At 38.4% G+C, this 23,759-nt stretch overlaps 1 protein-coding gene across 1 annotated transcript in view; it reads right to left on the reverse strand.

Moving 5' to 3' along the window:
- The window catches only part of NRIP1 (nuclear receptor interacting protein 1), a 144,332-nt gene that overhangs the window by 74,943 nt on the left and 45,630 nt on the right, over positions 1 to 23,759 (reverse strand). The window contains exon 2 of the mRNA XM_031612601.2: positions 13,114 to 13,246. The gene's annotated coding sequence lies outside the window, so the exon portion shown is untranslated. The remainder of the gene's footprint in view (positions 1 to 13,113; positions 13,247 to 23,759) is intronic.

Raw genomic sequence — 23,759 nt, forward strand, 5'->3', positions numbered from 1 at the left:
AATTATCAAATATCATCTTGCATAGCAAGTTCTCTTTCCTGAGCAGTGTATTGTTCAAATTAATGCATGCTTCATCTCTGCTGCTCTCTCACAGTAGCTTCTAGTAGACCACAAAATCTATTTAGGCTGGTTCTGTTGTTGCCCTACCAAGTTTTTCATGAACTTTGATGTATTATCAAGAGATACTCATCAAGAGGCTGATCCTACCAAGGTAAGTTAACAGAAGCTTTGTCACTGGCTCCAAAAGAAATTAGATGTAAAGACATATAGCATCTACTCATGTTCTTGGAGCTGTTACATGAATGTTAGGTGATGGGCTTCTGCTCATTTCCTCTAACAAGAGAGCATCCTAAGCCTCTACTTTTTGTATATTTTTCAGAATTTCACATCTAAATTTGCTGATTCAGAAAACCTTTTCAGCTCCCAGATTCAGATGCTTGTGCCCTCTGGCTATATTTTGCATATTGAAAGGAAACCCAGGTTTGTATATTATTTCTTTACAGGCTCTGAGTTTCTTCTGAAGGAAGCCCACATGTGTGACCCAATAGGGCCTTCCAGCAGGGTGATCGGGGCACCAGGACCAACATAGGCAGTTTATAGGTGTGGTCTGAATATGCCACAGCCGCATCAGATTTGTGTTGTATTCCGATGAGTTCTTGCTTGTGAAGGTATTTTGGCTGTCAGCTTTTCAAATGCCAAGGATTAAGAAGCCATTTAATTCTCTGATGTTTTGTTGTTGTTGTTTGGGGTTGGTTTTTCTTTTTGTTTGTTTGTTTGCAGTTATTTGCAGGAGTCTGGACTATTCACTAATAAAATAAAAGCAAAACACCCAACCACAGAAGCCACCCTGGAAAAATAACAACAGTAGTGCTAGCAGCCTATTTGATCAGGCAACCTTATTCAAAGAAAAGCTTTGCTTCTTGAATGGTGCTACTGAAATCAGTGAAAATACTCCATAAGAAAACATACAACAACCTAATTTAGAAGTGGTTGCATGACAGAGTTGCTACCCCACTGATGGCATACATGTCTGCTAACTATTTGACTGCTGATTCTTGTAAGCACTGAAGTTTGTGCACTCAAATACATCTGCTCTGATCTGAAGAGGGAACTAGTTGCAGCACCAATGTATTTGGTGATATAGTTTTACAATCTATATTTTCTTATCCTATTTTTTTTTTTTTTTTTAATGAAAACATTGGAGAGTTCTGTCCCCAGGACTTACCTTTAAATGACCAAAAAAAAAAAACCAACAACCTACCAAAACAGTGTTATTAGAACACTTTCTGAGAACACAGAAATTAGGAGATGTGTAATGGTGAAAAGAAGAATTTATGACTGCCTAGAAACTGAAAATGAAGATTATTTTCTCTTTTATTCAGAACAGACTGCAAAAGTTACACGTGTACAGAAAGTCCTTAAAAGGGAAAGATTCACTGCACAACAAAGGAGTGCTCCTTTTAAAAAGACCAACTGTAGAGCCCCTAAAGTTGTAGCTAAGAATATGGTTCTACAGGGATTATACTGAAGATTAAAATACTTCGGCTCTAGTGACTTCTGTAATGAGAATATGCATAGAGATAAACTGACAGAGCTGAGAAGTATTTAATTTAGATGACAACCTACAAAAATTAATGTGAAGATGAAAATTGCTTAGTGGTAATAGACTGAGAGTACAAGATCCATTTTTTTTAAGTGTTAGCCTCATGTTACAGTGTGATGCTGTAATTAAAATGGCAACATTCTTTGTTTGGGGAATTTATTTTAAACTTCTAATTGCTTTTCAGTTCCTAGGTTAGAAAAATTTTCAAGCAGTTTCTGAATGATAAAATCGAGGATCTTTCACAGCAATACAATGGAATGAGTGCGCTCCATTGTACTGAGCAAAAAGATTAAGCAGCAACTTGTTTTAATTGTTGTAAGTGATTAAATTAAACTGTTCTTGAATATTAATATTTGTTCTGATCCACGTTGAATATGAACATAAAAATTCAGTGAATTTCTTTCTAGTAACCTAATCCTTAAGAACTTGCCCCAAACTTTGAGCAGCTTTGATGTTCAAAGGCTTTGGCTGAGATCAGAGACGAGAAGGAAAAGAATGTGGACCCCTTCACAATATTTTTACCTTTGAAGTCTCAGGTTAAAAGTACTGTTACTGTTTGCTTAAAGAAGTAAGAGAATGAAGGATAAGATCATGAATTATAATAACAGACAAATGACAAATGTTTTGCATGAAGTACGTTTTCCTATCAGGAGATAGAAAGTGCTAACAGATTTCCAAAGACACAGGCAATTTGTAGGCAGTCATTTAAAGGGAAAAAATAAGTGTATCTGTTTAATGTTTTACATGATATAAAGAAGTCATTTGGAATTTTTCCTTTTGTTTTCCTCCACATTTCTTATGACTGGTAGCAAAAATGCACAATATCCAGCAAATTCCCTAGATTCAAGTCTGCTACAGTACATCCAACGTCTCCCCCATGAAAGCCTTGCATTAAAGCTCTGTCATTCAAGATCATTCTATTCCCTCCTTTATTTATTTCTAAGTGTCACTCAGCTCCATTCCACCAGCTTGGAAAAACGTCAAGAACTTTTATCTTCAGAGTCAGTTGCCAGTTCTGTTTAGTGAACAAGCCAGCAGGGACCTCTGGTGCCATCAATGCAGTTCAGTTAGTGCCCCTCTCTTTAGGGATGGAGTATATCATTATCCTGGTGGCTGGACAGAAAAAGATGCATTTTTAGAATAGTTCTCAGGGAGCAGTTACTGGAAATCTCCTCCCTTGAGACAGTCTATTGGCAACAAGTTTTGCTGCTATGACACGAGGTACTGCATCAAGGCCCAGTCCTGTCACTAATAAAGTCAGTGGGAAACATGCCATTCTTTTCAAGAGAATTCAACAGGATTACTGTAGCAAGTTGGAGCTAGAAAGAATATATACTTTGCATCTTCAAATGCAAACATAAAGTCATGCCACCAGCAGGAATGTCATTTTATGTCCATTTTCAGATTTTGACTTTACTTTAAATCACAATAAGCCCCTTCTCCTCCAATTTAAAATTCACAGTAAGGAAAATGGAAATGTTAGTTTCATACTATGGCATTTCCATATTCCGTTTTTTGTGTGTTTCTTTAAGTTTACATTAAAAAGAAAATCAAAAACAGGATGTTTCGGTGTTTGCAATTTTTTTTCCACCTAAAATAAAACACTTTAGTTTCTTCTAAAACAAAGCACACACATCATAAAGAGTTTAAAATTTAATGTAACTATTTTCTGAACTAGTTACCATAGGCTTTCTGATTGCCAGTAGACACATTACACAGCTGTGCTAGAAAACATTTATTTAACTTCCCCAGCTTGAATGGAGAGTTTCTGCTGATATCTGATGGCAAGACCTACAGTTTCTTGACTGTAGTGACAGCTAACAGTCGCACTACCTTGAGGAACACAGTTTTCCTTTTACACAAATAACACGGTCTTGCAAGGTTTTCTTTTTGTAAGTGTTGGTTCTTTTTTCTTTCTTTCTTTTTTTTTTTTTTTTTTCTAGGATATTATCATACTTGGCAATGCTGGATTTAATTCCACTTAAAATGACAGAACTGAATTGTCATCATTTTTAATGGGGAAAATCTATGCAGTTCGTCAGAGGTGCTGTAAAATGTAATCAGAAACTAGACTGTAAAATTAATAGGCCTATATTCCATATAATGCTGTTTTATAAATTTGGAACTGCAGCCGTTTTTGAGTTTCACATACAGCACAATTAAGCAGAAGTGGAATCTTCAGCTTAAACAAATAACCCGTGAAGTAACTGGTACGCTGCACTGATAGAGCGAGTGAGTCGCACGGGACCAAATCCATCAATCCCATGCCTGGCCTTTAATTTTAGTGTATTTACTTACTGCAGCTGTAAGCTATGGAATAACATCCCCCATGGTGTATTTTCCTGCAGCAAATGTTAGGGATGGCTGCAGGGCACAGTGCCGTTTCGTGCATCCCCCTCTGCCAGCCAGCAGCCAAAACCGATCCCCTCCATTCAGAAGGGAATAAAGGGAAAAATGGAAGAGGCACACTAAGGGAGGAGGTGGTGCATATGTGCATCTGGGTAAGGAGAGCAGGCCAAAGTTCCTCGTGCCCATAGAGCAGCATTGGAAAATCCCAAGCGGGACTCCTGAGGGCTTTCCTCTGACTCCTGCTGGGGGGGCAGTGCTTGCTGCTCCCCCGGCAGAAGCCTGCAATCTGGCTCAACATATGTAACATTATGTAATGCTGAAAGAGCCACTGCTGCTGACAGTGAAGGATGAAAAGGCAGCAATAAGCAGATAGCTAACCTGACTTGCCTGCACGGAAGTGATTTACCCCAGTGGCATTTTGCACCATTTTAACTCCGAGTACCTCCCACGTAGTGATTATACAGTGTTACTATAAAACATCAGGGTTCATCTGCAGAAATATTTCTTGTGCTGGAGTTCTCTGTGGAGACATACTTATAAAAATTGGTACGAGAGAAAGATTAAATAGATAAGAGCATAAAAACAGATTATAGAATAAATACAGTCTTGTAGATCGGCTTCAGCTGGGAGACAGGAGCTTAAACTCCTGCTTCTCCTGCAGACTTCTGTAATACTGGGAAAAGCGCTTTGTCTGTCTGCACCTCACTTTTCCAGATTTGAAATTAGAGCAATACCTTTTTTGGCTCTTTCCACACCAGTGTCTCTAACAGAGCTCTGTGTATAGGTACTGGCACCATGTGTAGTTATGGAATCTGGACCTCTGTTCAGTCTTCTAATTTGAAACAAATAATTATCAATGTATTCACATTTTCCCTTTTGGTTCCAACTTGAATTCTCTTTTCTTATACACCCTGCTATTCACTACAGCTCTATCTTCCTCCCAAGAGAAAAGGAACAGCATTTGCCAAGAGCAAAAGAGCAAAATCAGTAGGGAAGTAATTTAAAGAAAAACTGATAGAGAATATTGTACAGATTTTTTTAATTATTATTTTTTGTTTATAAGAAAAAAAAATAGTGGTATCTCTTTATATTAATAAAACTACTCCCCAAAGTAACCTTTCCTTATACAATTAGTGCATGGCAATAGAAAACAAGGTGAAAACCTTTGAAAAATTACTTAAAGTAATAAATCTGCGCAAGGAATACACTTTCTCTCTACTGAAATTGCAGATTTTAAAAGGCCTTTGCTTTACTGGCAACAATTCAGAGCAACAGTGCTTAGATTAATGCTGTCATCTTGTAGCTACCATTATAGAAATCGTAGTTGTACAATTTTCAAAGTGAGCAATATGTGAGCAGTATGAAGTTAATTATGTAACATTGTTTATAATTGAAACCGCACAATTAATATACTATTCACAGGCATACATAATGGACTCTTTGTGTTGAATGATGCTTTTAAGAAAAAAAGAAGTAGCTGATTTTGGAGCTAAAATGATTGATTTATGAGGTAAAATTAAAAGTGCTAAATATGTATTACTTGGCTACTCACCAGCTAAGTGGATGGGGGTAGTATGAAAAGAGTCTATATATAACTAACTGCAGTGTATGAATATCAAGGAATCAGAGAAATTATTTAAAGTGAAGCCAGGGAACTAACCTAGAAGTAAATGGTGAAGACTTAAGGAAGGCAATTGGCTATCAAGGGAAACCAGGCAAGAATTAGATCTTCTTGCCTGTAAAAATCTTCTCTGATGTAAGATAATGGAAGCTTCACTCTCCGCAATTTTAAAACAGATGAATCAAACACTATCAAATTAAGAGTTGACACTCCAGTAGCATCCCTCATTAATATCTTGCTATTTAAGTAGTTGGTGGGATTTTAAATGGCAGCCAGTATGAGTAAGGGAAATTACCTGCCTCTAATGAGGAGGGACCTCTGCAATACCAAGGGACCCGACTTCTTGGTACTTACCAAGAAGTACTGGAAGTACTTTCCATTTTTAATTCATTTGAAAAAAAAAAAAAGAAAACTGATGTCATTACACACAGTGAATGTCACACCAGTTCACAGGCAGTTCCATTAAGGAGCTTTATACCAAGTAAAAAATTCTCAATTTAAATAAAAGCTGTGCCCTAATGTTCTGCTCTAGCTTTTACAGTGACAAATTTTAACTGAACAACAGATTGAAGAACTTGTTTTATTTCACCAGATTCTTTACTCTGTACTGACAGAGTAACAAAGCATATAAAATCATGTTAATGAACATATCAGATTTGGAAGAAACACACCAAAGCAATAGACTGCACTTGCTTTTTTCCAGCATTCTCTTCTCTTACACTAACCAAAGTAGAGTCCCAGTGAGTCCCTGTTAGCTGAATTCCACAAACATCCCATTATCCCTTACTTAAGCTAGCCTGCCTCAGAAAATAAATATATATATATACATTCATGAAAATTATCATCATCAAGTGTATTTCTTCTTGTCAAAAAACAGAAGATAGATTAAGCAAGAACATTTGTGTAGTTGAATAAAAAATTGATCTGAATATCTCCAAATCTGAAGATCTTGATTTAAGCTCTAACATTAAGGAAATATTATATTTCTATGAGACAGTGATGAACAAGGGATTGTAACTTGTTTTTAGGCTAAAGCAAAATAGCAAATATTTTTCTGAGATTGACAACTGTCACAAACATTGAAACAGAAGCAAGGTGGGTGGATCAGGTATTACTTTGATTTTAGATACCTATCAAAACTTTTCAAAGCAAAAACTCTGCGTCAACATGGAGTTTTTTATCCCCAGTGAGCCACACAGATCTTATAATTGTTATTTTCTGTTAAGCGTGTGTACATATATGTATGCCTATGTTACAAAATCCTTGCAAGATGTGTATAACATATTTAGTGCCTATGAAAGCAGTTGTGCTTTCACTTGGATCCATACTGCTGCCTAATCCATGCTACCTTCTAGCAGGTTAAGATGTAACCTTAAGTTCACATTAGAACTCAGCTTTGCATTCGTGATCCATTAATTTTCTTGTCAGAACAACTTGACCCTTCTCGCACCTGAACACTGACATACATTACAGACTTCAATTCTCCCTCTTTGGTCTTGAATTTTCCCTCATACTTTGTCAATTTTCTATCTCATTTTTTTCACTGATTTTTCTATGACAAGACTATAACAAAAATTACTTTATGCATTTGAGTTTATGCTCAAACTCTTGTGTTGTGTGATGAAATGACATTATGAACTTCCAGAAGAAAAAGAGGAGTAAGTATACAGTATATCAATAAGGTTTATAATATTTCATGTACAAAAAAACCCAAAAGTTTGCAATATTCTGACACTATTGCCTTTCCTTTTGGATCTTATCAGACTTGTAGCCACCAATCTGAAATTTGTATATTTGCTGATGGTTCTATTCACTCACTCTACTGCCAGAAATATGATTATATTCTCCCCAAAGAAAGAACGGCCATTAAGCACAACATGAGAGAAAGAGAAAGAAGTCATATTTACCAATTTAGTAAAATACCAATGGAGGACCAGGTTAAAAATAAGTAGCTGTAATTGTAAAAAAAAAAAAGATGGCCTAAAAAGTTAATATATTGACCATTTTACATTTAATTTGTTATAGAATAGAATACAGTCTACTACAGATGACCTGGTGGCCTTCTAGGATTACAGACTAGAGCATGGGCTATTCAGCCCAAAGGTTAGGGCTCCTATCCAGAACTGGGAAAGGAGCCGAACATTCATGGCCAAAAACCAGGAACCAGAAAGTCAAACCAAGGGTCAGCAGCCAGAGACAGGAATAAGTATCAGCCAGAAATCACGAACAGAAATTAGAAACCTATGAGAAGTAAAATAACAGGGCACAATGCAGAGATGGTTCTGAAAATGTACAGTACGATGCGTGAAAGGATGTGGTCAGGTTCTGCCTCAGAGACCCATTTCTGAGTCACGGGTGGTCATACACCAGCTAACTCCTTAAAAACATCCCAAGTGCTGAGGAGCTGATTTACTGCTGCAGAAAAAGGTTTTATCCCAGGTTCACAATACAGAGGATAATGTGAAGATGAGGCAACTGATGTGTCTGTGTGAATGGTACATGCGGTATGTATCTGTATTAATCATGCTGCAAATGGGCCGGCCATCTACCACCCCAGTGCTGATGGATGCACAGTCTGCATTAGCCAGCAGGCACAGTGAGCTCGTGAGAGCATTTTCCCTTGGCTCTCACAAATCTGACAGCTCGCTGTAGTGGACTTTCTCTTGCAGATGCTGAGTCCATATAAAAATCCTTCTATCTGCATCACAGTTTCTTAGAACAGAATCTAGGTTAAATCATTTTGACCCTTATGATTTGGAGAGTGGGAACTATGGGCCTGAGAGTGAGGTGAAAAAGTTTAAAAACCTTTCAGGATTAAAAAAAGATTAATATTCATGTACCTCACCCATATCTACAAGAAAATCCAAATGGATAGTAAAACAAATGTCAGTAGAAGAGTATCTTCCTGTAACAAGATACTTGCAACTGCAGAAATTTTTTCCAGGAAAAATAAAGCAAACAGACCAGCTTTCTACCCACCCAAACTGACTGGGTATTGAGAGACACAGAAACACTTTTCTCAATATTATACCCGTTAGACAAATAGTAACAGAAGGCCACCATTTTCTGCTGCTGCTGAGCCAGCAACTTGCAGGAGCTTTACATCCGCATACCACTTTTAAATTAATTACTAATATGCACCTTTAGAATCTCTTAAAAGCAGAAATGAATTAAAATAATGTTGCACTAGTACGGATCTTCTGAGCTTTGATAAGCCCTTGACCTTCCTAAGGCTGACTGTCACTGCAGAGAGTGATGCCAAATTGTCAGACTGGACTTCCATCTGTGATTTTGTCTGTGTGGAGTAGCAGCGGAGGAAAGTTGTACACTATAGGACCCAACATGAAAAGTAGAGATTAAAAGATAAAGAATAAATCCTGTCCCTTTGGATTTCCTCAGTGAAAAGTTTTCTTTACCTTGGGCTAATGCCTTCATCTTGCTGAGTCAGAGACCTTTACACTACTGGACTGCTAGCACATGAGTGTGGGCAGCTCTCCTTGCCCCTTGCACAGTTCATGCAAGGACCAGGAAAAATCCAGGCCCTGAATGCCTCTCTTCCTCCTTGAGAGTGCTGTTGTCTCTGGGGAAGCTGCACATTCTTTGTGGAGCAAAGCAGTTTGGGAAACAAAAGAAGTTGGAAAAGGAAACAGGTCTCTGTCATGTTGGACTGCATCAGGTTGAGGGGAAACAGCACACGTTTCATCTGTTCCTGGGCAGTATGCAGCATTTTCTAGATTTAAGGGGCTGAAGCATGGCTACAAATGACAAACAAATGAAGAAGGACTTGGAGTTGGAGGGGCTGGTGTGCAGGAGTACAAGTTACTGTACAATAGCTTTTGTGAGGGATGGCATACATACCAGCGTGAAGGACTATGGCCTGTACACATAGGAGGGACTATGGGATGAGGTGGCTGTCATAGCCCCAACCAACCAGCTGAGCAGCAGATTGATCCAGGGCTGTCCTAAGCCCTATAGTACAACATCCTAAGCCCAAGTTCAAATTCCATCCTGCGCTGGCTCCAAAATTGAAGTGCCTCTGAGTGAGAAATCAAAAGCGGCAGCTGGGAGGCACATTCCTCTGAGAAGAAAGGGTAGAATGAGCCATGAGCTTCTCTTGAATTTTGGAGCCACTGTTTCAGAAGACTCCATGCTCCTGCACTGATGTGTTCCCCAGTGCAGCTCCTTGCCATAACAGTTGTCATTAAACTATACTAAATTGTTACATCTGTTTTATGTATATAAGGCAAATGAGAATTTAAATATGTTGTGAATCAGACAAACAGCAACTATCTTCAAAAAAATATTGTTGAGGATTTTGCTATGACCTCACTCTATTTTTCTACGTGAAAGAAAAATATTGCCTGACTTCCTTCATAGCATATTCTACATCTTACTGACAAATCACTTATGACACTAATTTATTAGCATAAAAATATTACTACACTTAGGACAGCCTGCTTTGATTTACTACATTAGGGTTTTTCATATGCCAAGGTCCTATCATCTCTGCTTGATCATTAAGAGTCCCATGGCTTCCTTTTTTTTCCCCCTCTTCTCAATGGAAGGAGTTTTGCCCTGTTGCCTTGGCTAAAATCAGGAATATTGGAATGGCTTTGCAGCTTAGAAGCTGAACTGATGCACAGGAAACATTGGATAGATTTTTCAGAGCCACTTTCTTTCCATTAGCTCCTTGCCACTGAAGTCAATAGCAAATTAGGGAGAAAAAATGGTATGTAATTATAGAAAAGCAAAATCTAATGACAATTAGAGACAAAGTGCTTAAGCTGCATTGTTTTTATTTTCTTTATGTGAAAACTACTTTTACTAAATGAAGAGGGAATGTATAAAGTTAAAATACACACGCCCTTGTTGCACACACAAAGTGCTTCAAGGGGTTGATTTCTTCTTAGTTTTGTGCAGATGTTAGCAGTTACTTCATACAAGTCAAACCTACTGTACCCAGAAACACTTACTGAATTCCACACAAAGAAACAGAAATGAAGAAATATAGGAATGAAAGCCTTTTTGCCTGCATCATTTTATTACAAGGCTAATTTGAGTTGTTGTTCCAGGTTTTTTTGCTCTATTCTACGGGTATGCCCCTGGACTGTTTTGTTTGCTGTGCCAGTAAATAGCTGTGCCACAGCTGGTGACAGCCAGTCAAGGTAAGCAAGCCCTGCATCACTACTATTCCAAGCTACCATCATCCACACAGAAAGTATATTCAATATAGAGAACTGAAACTTAAATTCAAACCTACAGCGTACCCTTCACATAAATTGATCTGGTATTTTGGAAAAGAAATCAAAGTGTCATTGAACTAAAGCTCAGATGAAATCCATGAAAAATCAATTGGCTTATATTTAATTCAAGGCATTGTCTGCTTTGTTTAGTATTTAAGTAAAAAGATACATCTTAACACTAAAGTTAACCCATTATTTTCTCCTCACTCCACTTCTTCAGCCAATAACTAAAACCAGATAAACCAAAACAATTTAACTACAATTTAAATTAGTTCTACAAAATGGATATGAATAAAAAATCAAACACATTTTTAAATCTATCATATGTTCTTAGAGACTATTATGTGTGTGTTTCAGTAAATAGCCATAGCAATAAATCTGAATACCTACTGCTTGTGTAATGCTCACTTGTCAGACTCTCAGCCAGATCAAATAATGTTATAGTTTATTTCCAAAGGGTATTTTCTTCATTCAGCATAAGAAACAGTACCAAGTTTTGAAATGCAATAAATATATAAAAATATTATAATTTGTGTAAATGCACAAAGGCTAACTAGCTAGTTAGTTTAAGTTGCATTATGAAAGTCATCCAAGGCAAGCAGATGCCTTAAAAGTTACAAGGAAAACACTTGCTCGCTCCTTTGGGTCTTCACAGTGCCCATCAGCAGGCTGATGACATACTAACATGCCCCAGTGTTCTCCCTTCCATCTGTAACAGGTGTCAGAAGCACACTACATACCCAGCTGTATCAAACTTTCATTCTGAGGCAGGGGTTTTAATAGGAACTTTATACACAAATACATCAAAAAGTCAGCACATCTTGTTGTCATATACGCCGTGCATTAGGAAGCTTATTCTGTTCTAGGACTGCTGAGATATTTGGCAAGACAGACAGTTAGTCTCTCTGTCTCCATCATGGCGTCTGCACTGCTGTGTATATGTCATGTAATATATCGAGTTGAACTTAGCACATAAATTTTCAGTTATGTCTAAAAAGTTGGAAAATTCTCCACAGATCAACACTACGCTGACAGTTGAGCAGCAAGCACTCTGGGGAGCAAAGGATCGATCCCAGAGTGCAACAGTGAAAGAGATATTGGCAAGAAATAAAGAGATTTAAAACTCTTGCCAATATCACGCCTTAGTTAACAAATTGTAGGAAAATTTGATTATTTTGTTTTGGATTTTTTGGTAGGGAAATATTTCAATCATTGTTTTACATAGAATAGGCTGTGCAATATGACCAAGGCACAAAAACATGAGGTTCTGGATGGTGAAAAATGCAGCCTGAATAGAAGGGCTATTTGACCAATTTTTTGAAGAAGTTTGTTGAAGTTCTTACTTAGTTAATGTATGTATACTTACAAGTACCTCTTAATTTTAATTTCCTCTTTCCTTCTTATTTTGTAAATATGTGTTCTCTACTCTCAGTTTCACTGTTACCAATGTATAAAGCAGTGAAACACTCAAATATTTCTCTTGACATTTACCCAAAGTATCTTTTTAAAAATCCTGTATGTATATATATACATATATTTAAAATAAGTAGTTATGTCACTGAAAGTCTTCATGCATAAACAGTTTTACTGCATAAATATGGCATCAAACAATAGATGTCAGTTTGCTTTACAAAGCATCATAAATATGCGTACAAGTACCTCCTTCCTGATACAACACAACCTGCACTGGGAAAGGAGCAAGGAGGGGGGAGGAGGTTGGAGAGTTTGCCTTCACTACGCCAGCAAAATAAAGCAGTAAAACTTCAGCTGCAGACAAGCCCTCTTGCTCCACCATGCCAGCGTGGAGTGCAGACAAGATTGATAGCAGAAGACATGCAGAAAGGAATATTTCTGAAGAGGAGAGCAAGAACAGGAGCAACAACAACAAATTTGAAACAAATAGAACATGGCACCCCAAGGGCAGTTGTGCCAATCCTATTTTGCACTAATCTTGTTTGTTTTCTACCAGTATTCATGCCAAAGGAAATTCCTCTTTATTTTGTTAAGACATCTGAATTTAAATGAGAAGAGGGAAGCTAAACCGAAGGAGGGCTTTTCTGATAGTCTTATTTGAAGGGGTGAGAAAGGGGCAAGAGAGTGTGTAAACTGTAAATAAAGCAACTGACAGGCATGTGTTCTTACTGCAACTAAGTTTCAAAACAGAAAAAAAAATCAAATCATATTTGCATGCACACACCATTACATGGAATATTTTTCTTTGGAGATATGCAAGTGGCAAAAGTATTCCTCTCCATTAAGAGCCTCAGCCCCTTGAATAAATTCTGATTTCTACTTACCTACTAGCTCTCTGTCTGTGCTAAGATCCCAGTAGATCTGCAGCCAACCAGTACCAGCACACAGTCCTACTCCAGGGTCTGGTTCCTGGTTCAGATCAGCAGCAGGTGAAATGATTCTGAAACTACCTGTCTGCTGAGAAGGCAAATAAACAGTTTTAAACAAAAGCAGATAGAACTAGGGAAAAAAAAAAAAGAAAAAAAAATCTAACCAAACTAAACCAAACAAGCAGCAAATCATTTTCCTCTGTATTATTATATCTCTACCTCAAGTCTTTCTTTCAGACCAACTGACACAAGCACTGTCATGAAAACTGGGAGTTGGTGTGGTGGGAAGAGGAAGCACAAACATTCACCATCTACTTCAGCAGAGCCAACAACCAGCATAGTTGCTGCTTTGCAAACCTGGTCTAAGTTTCTACTTTGCCCAATTTGGATTGTGTACCTAAACTTCAGTCTGCCGCCTTAGTCAATGCAGCCTTACTAACTGGAGGGCTGTACAAACTCTTCTCATCCTCCCATTATACCTTCCCTTATTTTTAATAAAATATGGCCAATGCCAAGAGAAAAAAATGAAAGAAACTTACTCCATAGTAGGCAATAGCCTGAATGGGCCATCTTTTAGAAAGAGGCAAGCCAAGGATCAAATTTGCAGTTACCATCTAGCAGAACTGTGTCATCTAAAGGAATTCCCATAGTGCAGTGAACAATATACGTGCTTTACACCTGTTAATTTCACCATCTTCTCCTTGTCTTTAATGTTTGCCGTAGTTTATAATGCTGGGGAGAGTAGTGACACTAGTCAGAGTTTCTTAGTAAACAGAGATTTTAAGTCCAGGTATAATAAGTCTAGCAAAGAGATGCCAAAGATGTGACAAATGGAATAGGATGAAAATTTGGTTTGGCAGTAGCAGTCACAGAAATCATTATTCAGAGGTGCTGCTAGTCAAGAGTATGTATGAGTGCAAACCAAACTAATTACAGATATGTACAAGAGTCCCTACTTACTACGAGTCTCAGATCTCAATTTGTTCACTATAGTTGTTGTATGGAGACAACAAAGTAATAGGAAAAAAAAACAAACACTACGTTTCCTTATCCCAGGATAGGAATGGAACAGCAGAAGTGCAGTTCCTTTTACATATCCTCCTTCTACATATCCTTCCCGGCCAAAAATACTGCCTAATGTTGGAGGAAGGTCCAGAAAAGGAGGTAATATCACCACTAAGCTCATATGCCCATCTGAAACCATGCAACACTCAGTCTGGAGTGTTATCTGTAGCGCCATGGGCTCCTAATCATCAGAAGATGTTTTGTCTCTGATTAACCTCAATTAATTGATCAAAAGAGGAAGGTTAGATCTAGAGTAATAATAGAAGGTTAGGAATAAATCATCAGAGAAAGGATCCTCTGTCCTGTGGTGTTTGATAGACTTCTGAACATCTGCAGGAAAGGAAAAACATCTTATTATCTAAACATAAGTTTTTTTAGTGCAGAAATAATGTTTCTGGCTACTCTGGTCCTTCCTCATGTCCTGGTTTTAATTGTGGCTCTCAACAGTTCAGTGTACTGAACCCAGAGAAACAAAAGCTATGATACAAACAGGGATAACCTCTGCTGTCAGAGAAAGCTTTCTGAATATCCATGTTCCTTTCAGGCAGTGAGACAGCAGCAGTCTGCTCAGGCCTACAGCATGCCATGGGCACTGAGCACTGGTGCCACGGTTTACCACCCATGGTTTCCCATCCTTTCCTTGAGAAAGGATATGGCAGCAAACAGAAGACTTTTCTCCATCTGCAATACAGCTACAGCATTGCCTGAAATATAAATTCCTTCACGAGTATTTGTATCAACCTTTGCTCTCAGGTGTCAGTGCTGAGGTTTCTGTTCTCATTCAGAATGTGCTTGAGTAGAAGAGCCTTTGATATGACCACAGCTAATTGAAAACCTCTCCTACAGAGTCAGGCTGAGGGAGTTGGGCTTGCTTAGCCTGGAAAAGAGAAGGCCCCAGGGAGACCTCATTGCAGCCTTCCCGTATTTAAAGGGAGATTATAAACAGGGGAGAAATCAATTTTTTTCCATGCATCAATAGTGATAGGACAAGGGGGAATGGTTTTAAACCAAAGGAGGGGAGGTTCAGATTAGATCTTAGGAGAAAATTCTTCACTCAAAATTCTTTCCTCAGAGGTCGGTGAGGCGCTGGCACAGCTGCCCAGAGAAGCTGTGGTGCCCCATCCCTGCGGGCACTCAAGGCCAGGTTGGATGGGGCCCTGGGCAGCTGAGCTGGTGGGGGGCAGCCCTGCCCACAGCAGGGGCTGGGGCTGAGATCCCTTCCAACCCAAGGCATTCTATGATCTCTGAAAAAAACTGCACACACAGGTGTGTTTTGTAAGTGGGCCTATCTAGTCCTTCTGAATGAGAAAGTTGGGTTAGCTCCACCAAAAGGCTTTGGAGGAGAAGAAAAAAAAGGGGGATTTGAAAGCAGAATATCTCTGATATCATGTTCTCTTCACCCCCACAGAGTGCAACAGTTACCATGACGTGAAGGAAACCCATGGATCAACTGATCCCCTTGTAAGTTCAAACAAAATAAAACTTTTAGAAAGAGTTTTGCTTTGTCTCTTTCTATACAGAGGATTAGATGTTTTGCTTCATTTTATCTCATGTAAAGAAATCTCGGGAGGAAGAAGAATGAAAATGCACTTTTTCCTGTGTGCCTCATTCTACTAACGTTCCTTCGGTGGGTTTTGTTTAGGTCAGTCTATTGTACAGTGTATTATTTTTAAACAATTCAGCCACTCCTTCCCAAACTGTTCCTTCTCTAATGAAATCTGACACATCTGAACAAGAATGGGAAGTTTTTGTTGACTGTGCTTATAATCTTAAAACAACCGCTGGCTCATCTCTGCGGTGCCAGACAGTGAGCAGACAGAGCCAGCAGGCCTCCAGACACTGAACTTCGAACTTTGTCCAGGCCGTGCCCCAGCCATCCCTGTGACAGGAAGGCAGGCAGACTCTGAACCCAAGGTCCGGAGGCTGTGGAGGGCCATGAGCGGAGCAACAGCTGCACTTTGCCACACGAACTTTGTACTTGGACACATGCACATTTAATCTCTATAACAGATCCTTTGTTTCATTACTTATTAACGTCTCCTCCTTGAGTAAAGTTCTTTGTTAGTGAAGCTTTAAAGCGCGGTGTGGTGTTCCTCCCACTCTCCCCGCCAAAAGCCCACCACCCAGCTTGATAGGGTTACATTAACTATTAAAAAGTACAAACAACAAATGTTAGACTTTGTGCACCTTCTGAATACCGCGGACATTTGTTGTGCACGCTCTTCTGAATGACTCAGTTGTAATAAGCAGTGGCAATTACGGAAAGCAGGCAATATTCTGGGGCCAGCCTTTGTAGAGCTCACTTCTTGAGATGATACCAAAGCTTTCAGCCTACAGCAACATTTAATTTTATTTAATAAAAATAAAATAGTAGTAGGAAAGTTTTTGTCCTCTCACAGAGACTAGCCTTACTTTAAGAAGGTGTTATGGGATCTCAAAGGCCTGCTGCAGCTGTTTTAAGGCTTTTTGCTAATGCTTTTACTTTGGAGTAGTATCCATGCATGGCCCTTGTATACGTTACCATAAGTATGCCAACATGCAAGCAGCGCGGCACATCCATACAGAAGTAATCCAAGGCCACGTGTGCCTTTCACTTGTGTGTCACCCATTTGTTAGTCTTCACTGACCTAAAACTTTGATCAGGAACAGAAACAGAAGTGAAGACCTCAATAGAGGGGCAAAGTACTATATTTTGTGCCAGAAGTAAAAGTAGAAGATGTACATATGCATCTTACCTAGGAACAGAAATATATTAGAAGATACTGTCAATGTAGTGCTGTATCTTTTCTGTCACAATAATATGGTGTGGAAAGAAGATGAAGAAAGTAAAGGTTTCCTGAACAATTTTTCAAATTCAAGTCGAGTAAAACAAATACTAGAATTATATTGCCTTTGGCTGCAAAGAAGCATTTGTTACAGCCTGTTTGAAAGAATTTATCCACAGACAGAGGCATCACAGTTACACTATTCCTATTTTTCATCAGCACCACCTTTTCAATGTGAATTATTTTTCATTCCTCTGTGGTCAGCTTTTCTTCCCCTTTTTTTCCTTTCATATGCCCCACCCCACCCACCTTTCCTTCCTTTTTGTTAACAGAACAATACAAAAACAGAAACTTTCAATTACTGTAGAAAGACAGGAGGGAAAAGAATGAATTGAGTCATGAGAATTTGAACCATTTGAACTGGCACTGGGATTGTGCATTTTCTGAGCTTTCTAGTGCAAAGCCCATGGCTGCCTATTTAGATATCTTTGTTTACCCACAAACTTCAGTTCATCAATTTGAAAGCATCATCACTCATCTAATCCTAGAGTTTGATTTGCATACTTTGCAGAGAGTGGACTGACGAAATTTGACAGAATTACTTTTCTTGTGTTGATATTGTTCTTGATAGCAATACCACTAGCCTTTCTGTGACTGCAGAGCAGTTGGCATTACTACAAGAATGTTACACCTTATTGTTTGGCTGTTTCAGACTAGCACGTCATGGTCTTCTCTCCTTAAGGTGCCCTCATTCAGAATGCACATGCCTTCTCACCTCACCCCTGCAATGCTGCCCTCCCATCACATGGATCTACCATGATGATCATGAGGTTTAGCTGTTGCTAGGATTAGACATGATCATTTGGAACAGATTCTATCTTACTTCTGGGTACAGTTTCTGAATAATATTAAACAATAAAGCCCTTTGGTTGATTCTGGCTAACACTTGACTGCTTTTTGCATCCCTTCATCAAAGACAGTGGACTTTTGTGAGGGAAAGAACAAAGATGTGTGCCATTTGCATGGCTGGGGACAGTCACAGACGTGAATCTGATTGAAGTCAAGCAAAACATAACATCTCTGTGAACAAAGCAGATACACCTTTAGGAAACTACAATACCTTTAATTAAAATAAATAAATAAACAAACTTGGAAGGAGTGCAGAGAAGAGCAACAAGAATGACTTAGCTCTGGAAAAAGAGAAGTCTCCTTTCAACAAGACATTGAACAAAATGTATTTTGCTTCAAAGAGAAGATTATAATCTTTAAGGGACTAGGCAAGAAGATAATTCAGAAGACTATAAATTAGTGGGCAGACATGCAACAGAATCCAATATTTGCAAGTTCATTCTGGAGATAAAAAGCAGTGTTTTAAGTATAATTAGCTACTGAGATGAATTATCAAAAGATGCCATAAATTCTACATCACTAAGAAACTATTTTAATTATTGCATGCTTAGCTTACACTAGATCCCAGAGGCCTCAGTCAACAGAAGCCCAATAACTTTTAAGTTTATCTAACTTCTAGCATAAGCAACCTCTCTGATAATTGTTCCTGTTGCTCATTCCAAAGTAGATGGTCTTCCTGAGTAATCTGAGGTGGGAGAATCATAGCAAGTGGTTAATTAGTGCAAACAACACCAGGTCACGTAGACGTTATTTATGCAATGCTATCAGTCCTCATCCCAGTACTTCCAGAAAAGAGATATGCCCTAATGTCATAATTGAGGTCAAAAAATAAAAACAATCTAACAACAAGAAGTCATTTTGTATAAAATCTTAAAAATACACAGTATTTTAATACATTTATTGGAGCCAGAATCCACAACAGGATTCTGCCAGGAAAGGTTTCAGACTAGCATTATTGAGTCCTCTACCAAATCACTTCCAGAACACTTTAGTATTGTTCTACACCCAAAAATAAAAATATAACTAGCAGAAAATGATTTCTCTTTCTGGTCCTCTAGGAGTTTACACGGATGGCTCCTATTAACACTAATCAGAGTTAAGGGCAGAAATCCCCCTTAGACAACCATGTTGTCTGGGGATGCCTCCATAATTAATATGTTCTGAGACTCTAATTTTGAAACAAAGTAATTGGGCTTAAGATGAGTTATATTAAGACCAATAAAACTCTGACTGCATATTTGCCTATATATAAATATACGTATCCAATGTCAGACTAGCGTATAGTTTACAAGAGAATATCAGATACGTTAAAAAAAAAGTTATATCTTAGCTGTGCTTAGAAGCATGAAATATGAATATACAAGAAGAAAAAAACCATGGCATTGTTTGTTTGCCTTTTTTTGCTTCTTACCCTTCTTTGTAGCACATCATTATTATAAGTGTTAATGTTCATCATTGTTCTTTTTCACATCATAGTGCTCAGGCTCAGCAAAGCTAACATAATCCTAACACTTCTGATGTTACAAACTAAAATTACCATGCAGCACCATGGGGATATTTGTAATATGAAAGATGTGGAATGGGTACTTTATGACAAGTACATGGAGGAGAGAAGAAGAAGTTAGATGTCTTGAACATGAGTTTGTAAGTAAAAGAGGTTGTAATTGGACAAGGAATACAAAATAAAATGATACCAACAGAATTTGATTTCAGTATTATTTAAGATTTTTGTCACTGAGAGACATTCTCAAGTCTGTAGCTGCTGAAGCTCTGGCACAACTGATGCCCAAGTCATGCATAATGTATTATACACAGTATATTAGGCTCAGCTTCAAAGTGTTAATATGTCATGAAACTTAATTCAGATATTACAGATTATGCAAAGGAGATAGAGACATGGAAACACTGCCTTGTTTCTCAAATGCGTCAGCCAGTCTTGCTTTGTGCCCCATTCTGGGAGGACACAGAAGCTCTCTCCATACCTCTTTCACAAGGTGAATACGGATGGCTTTTTATTATTTCTGGCAAATATATTGTGCTGAGGGTAAAATGATACATTCCAAACAAAAAAGCAGAAGCCTCCAAATATGATAGAACTGCCTAGATTTCACCATGCTGCAGCTGCAGATACATTTTGTAATGCAGAAGTGGAAGTTGTGTAATATGAACACATATTACATTTCTCATTTTCTTTATCCATAATAAACCAATAACCTAATTTTAGTGCTGTATGAGTAGAGAATCCAGCTTTTCTCTGAATTGGAGTAGATGGCAGTGATAACTAGTAGATGGCAGGGACAAACTCTTTTCTTAACTGGTAATTGGGTATAAAGAAAGCAAGCTTTTGGCCTCATTAGCTCAGCTGGGAATGGACAGTCATCTAATGCTCCTTTCAGCTGGGAACTGAGTCCACGGCAAACCACAAGGTTGAGATCTCCCATTTCCACATACACTGTTTTTCTGAGTCACTTACTGGTCTCTCCCTGTGACCTTCTGGACTTCCTTATACAAGGTGCTACAAAAGGAGACCACAAATAACCACTATAAAATTGCATTGGAAACAGCAGAGGGATAGCATCCAAAGGATGCTTTGGCGTATGGAATGAAGTCTGATGAGAGGGTGCAAAGAAAATTCTTTTCAGTGGTGCCCAGTGCCAGGACAAGAGGCAACAGGCACAAACTGGAACAAGTTTCCTCTGAATATCAGGAAGTGCTTCTTTCAGTGCAGGTGACAGAGCACCGGAGGAGGTGGTCCAGAGATATTGTGGAGTCTCCTACTTGAAGATATTCAAAAGCTGTTTGGGTATAGTTCTGAGCAGCCTGCATTAGATGTCCCTCCTTGAACAATGAACAAGGAGGCTGGACTAGATGGCCTCCACAGGTTCCATCCCAAACCAGCCATTCTGTGATTCTGTGTAGTCTTCTGAATCCAATTCATAGGTACGTCAGCTTGGGGAACAGTAGAGTGGCCCAATCAGCTAGGCCTAGGAATTAAGTCTACCTCCTGACTCTCTCCTATTCTTCCCTGACCATGGACCCTGATTCTTTTTAAAAGAAATATGAAGAGATAAGTCTAATCACGTCTATAGCTTGCTCCTTTTTGTGAGATATAGTTCTTCTAACTTCCAATAAGACAGCCAAGGATTTTAATGAATGTAATTAGGAAATATTGCTAATCAAAATGCTTAATGATTTTATTCAGAAATTCTGTAGGATTGCTCTGTTTGAAGTAAGAATTCAAAATATAAAATGAAGACTGTTAGAGGCAAAAATTCACAACTCACACTCCACAACCTACAACAGACATAACAACCTTATTCTTGAAATTCTAAGGAATCTACTTTCAGTTAATGTGCTTTTAAGCCTCTTTTTTTCTTCATACTAAGTTGAGAGGAAAAAGGGACGCGTTCATTATTCAGACTTAGTGAACACACAAGAATAGATTCAATTCATACTAGCTGGGCAATCCATTGGATTTAAAGGCAAAGAAAATAAACTTGGACTATGAATGAAGGCCAGGATTCAGTATAGGAAACTAGCAGGGCGGATCATAAGCCTTATAATCTAGCTGAGGCAGGACATGTCCCTCAGTGGCCAGCGTGGGGTGAGTGGAGAGAAATCATAGCAAAAAGGTGCTGACTGCAGGAGCCAGTTTGTGGAGAAAGCCTTGTGCAGGAGAGAGACCCCACACATAGAAGAGAAATACTGATGTTATTTAAGAATATTCAGAAGAGAGGAGTTGTATTCTGTGCCCTTTTGTAATCCCACGCTCTGTAAATTCAAAAACCGACAAGATTAACACTTTGAAAAATTGTGTTTTTTAATTACTAGGATCTCTTAGTTCTTTCTCGAGGCCTAAGACTGCTCGACCATGAATTCCCACCTGCAGATGAACACTCCTTGTAGTCATACTCAGAGCCAGGATGTGTCAAGGATGGAATAAGGGGCTTTGAAGCCAGAAAGGTAGGAATTCCCAGGGCCCACAAACTGGTAGCAAAGTCCAGCCATAAACAGAAAAGATTTTTGCCTCAGATACTGTAGGGACTCAAGTATGTTACGACTCATATTCATGACTATTCTCCCTCTGTATTGCTGACATCTACAAAAAAACATTCCTTCTGTAAAACTGGCATTCAGTGCTACCAATCCACCTCAGAAATATAAATACCATTATAAAAAAATAAAAAGGCCATTCACAGTTTAGCAGGCTTCATCCTGTTACAAATAATTCAGCTTGATTATTGGAAAGCTACATTTATAAGGCGGAACTATAGAAAAACAAATCACACTTAGTCTTTGATGAAAGTAAAAAAGTAAACAAAATGAGAAATCAGCAAAACACTCCATCAGATCATACTTAACAGTCAGCTCTGGCCTGCGCTTGCTGATGTGCTGCTGGTAGGAGCTCCTCTTCTCCCCTCAGTCGAGGCAGAATGTCCCGATCTCTCTTACACATTCCTCACGAGAGCTGACTTCCTACCTTCTCCCCTAACAGGAATCTCATTCCAGAGCTTCTGACAAATATGGCTGTTAAGCCTTAGGTTTCCCGTCTCCTGTTTTCTGCAATTAAACCTGGGATGTAATAAAAGACTAAGCTTATGTAATTAACACTTAGGTTGTAATAAGAGGGATGCACTTTTTCATGTTTGAATTTTCTGCCCAACTGTGGCTGTTTTAAATTTGTATTTCTATCATTCTCTAATCTGAGTCTCTCTTCTGTCTTTAGGTTGTTCTTTCCTATTTATAAGACTGTGGTAAAACACCATAAATTGTTTAATGTATAAAAAGTGAGTGTACAAACAATTTACAAAAATTACAATTATCAGTTTGCTGATAATTACATACAGAATAAAGATGACAGTAATTCCAAGAAAAGTGTCACTTGAATAATTTAAACATTTTCCCACGCAGAGATTAAAATTTCTGGTGACTTCCTCACAGTAAATAAAACAATATGAATGAGGAAAATTAGTTCAGGTGTGGCAGTGAACTGATGAGTCTACAAGGTGTTTCACTTGGAGTATTTCAGGTATTCACCCACTACCAAAAAATATGAAGATACTTTCCCCATCTCTCACTTAACATAGTTTTTGCAAGCATCCTAGCATACAGGAAAAGCAGGAACCAAGCCAGTAGGTTTACCAGGACCAAGAGCAACCACTTGAAAAGGTAGAAAAGGCAGAAGAACATGGTGATGAGGAACACATAGGAGTCATTTCATTGCCTTTTCTCCAGTTCATCCATTTTCTCACATCCCCCTTTCTCTCCTCTGTGAGAGTTCTTCAGGTTGTACCATCTCCATTCTGGTTTATCCTATTAAGTGCTTGGATTACAGATGCCTTTCAAAACGTTTCTGCATGCTTGAACACTAAGCACAAACCTAGAGAGAAACTATTTAAAACTGTTTCTCCAGCATCAGAAATACTGAAAGCAAGCCAAGTCCCAAAACAAGTCAATCATCAACTTAACAACAGAGCTCCACCAGACACTAATTCCTTCTTTATCCTTTGTTTCAGTCCAATAATCTATCATACTCAGTACAGTCTCCAAACAAGTAAAAAGAATTACTGTCAAACACACTGAACCCTCATTTTCCATCGAAAGTGCACACATCTTCAAATTTCCATCCTCCTTTGCAACAAAGACTATGAAGCTAACTCCATGTTAAAATGGGCTTTCAGTTCAAAATAAGCCAAACATAGGATATATATACCTTCAACTTCATGATAAACCAGTCAACTATTCTGTAAGCGCTGCTCAACAAAAACAGTCACAGCAGAGCTCTGACAGGCATTCAAAATAGATTATACAACAAATCAAAACATCGTTGCCGATTTCTGCATCATAACATGATCTCTGTTC

Source organism: Phasianus colchicus, chromosome 1 (genome assembly GCF_987193195.1).
Source record: "Phasianus colchicus chromosome 1, bPhaCol1.hap1.1, whole genome shotgun sequence".
Taxonomy (NCBI): domain Eukaryota; kingdom Metazoa; phylum Chordata; class Aves; order Galliformes; family Phasianidae; genus Phasianus; species Phasianus colchicus.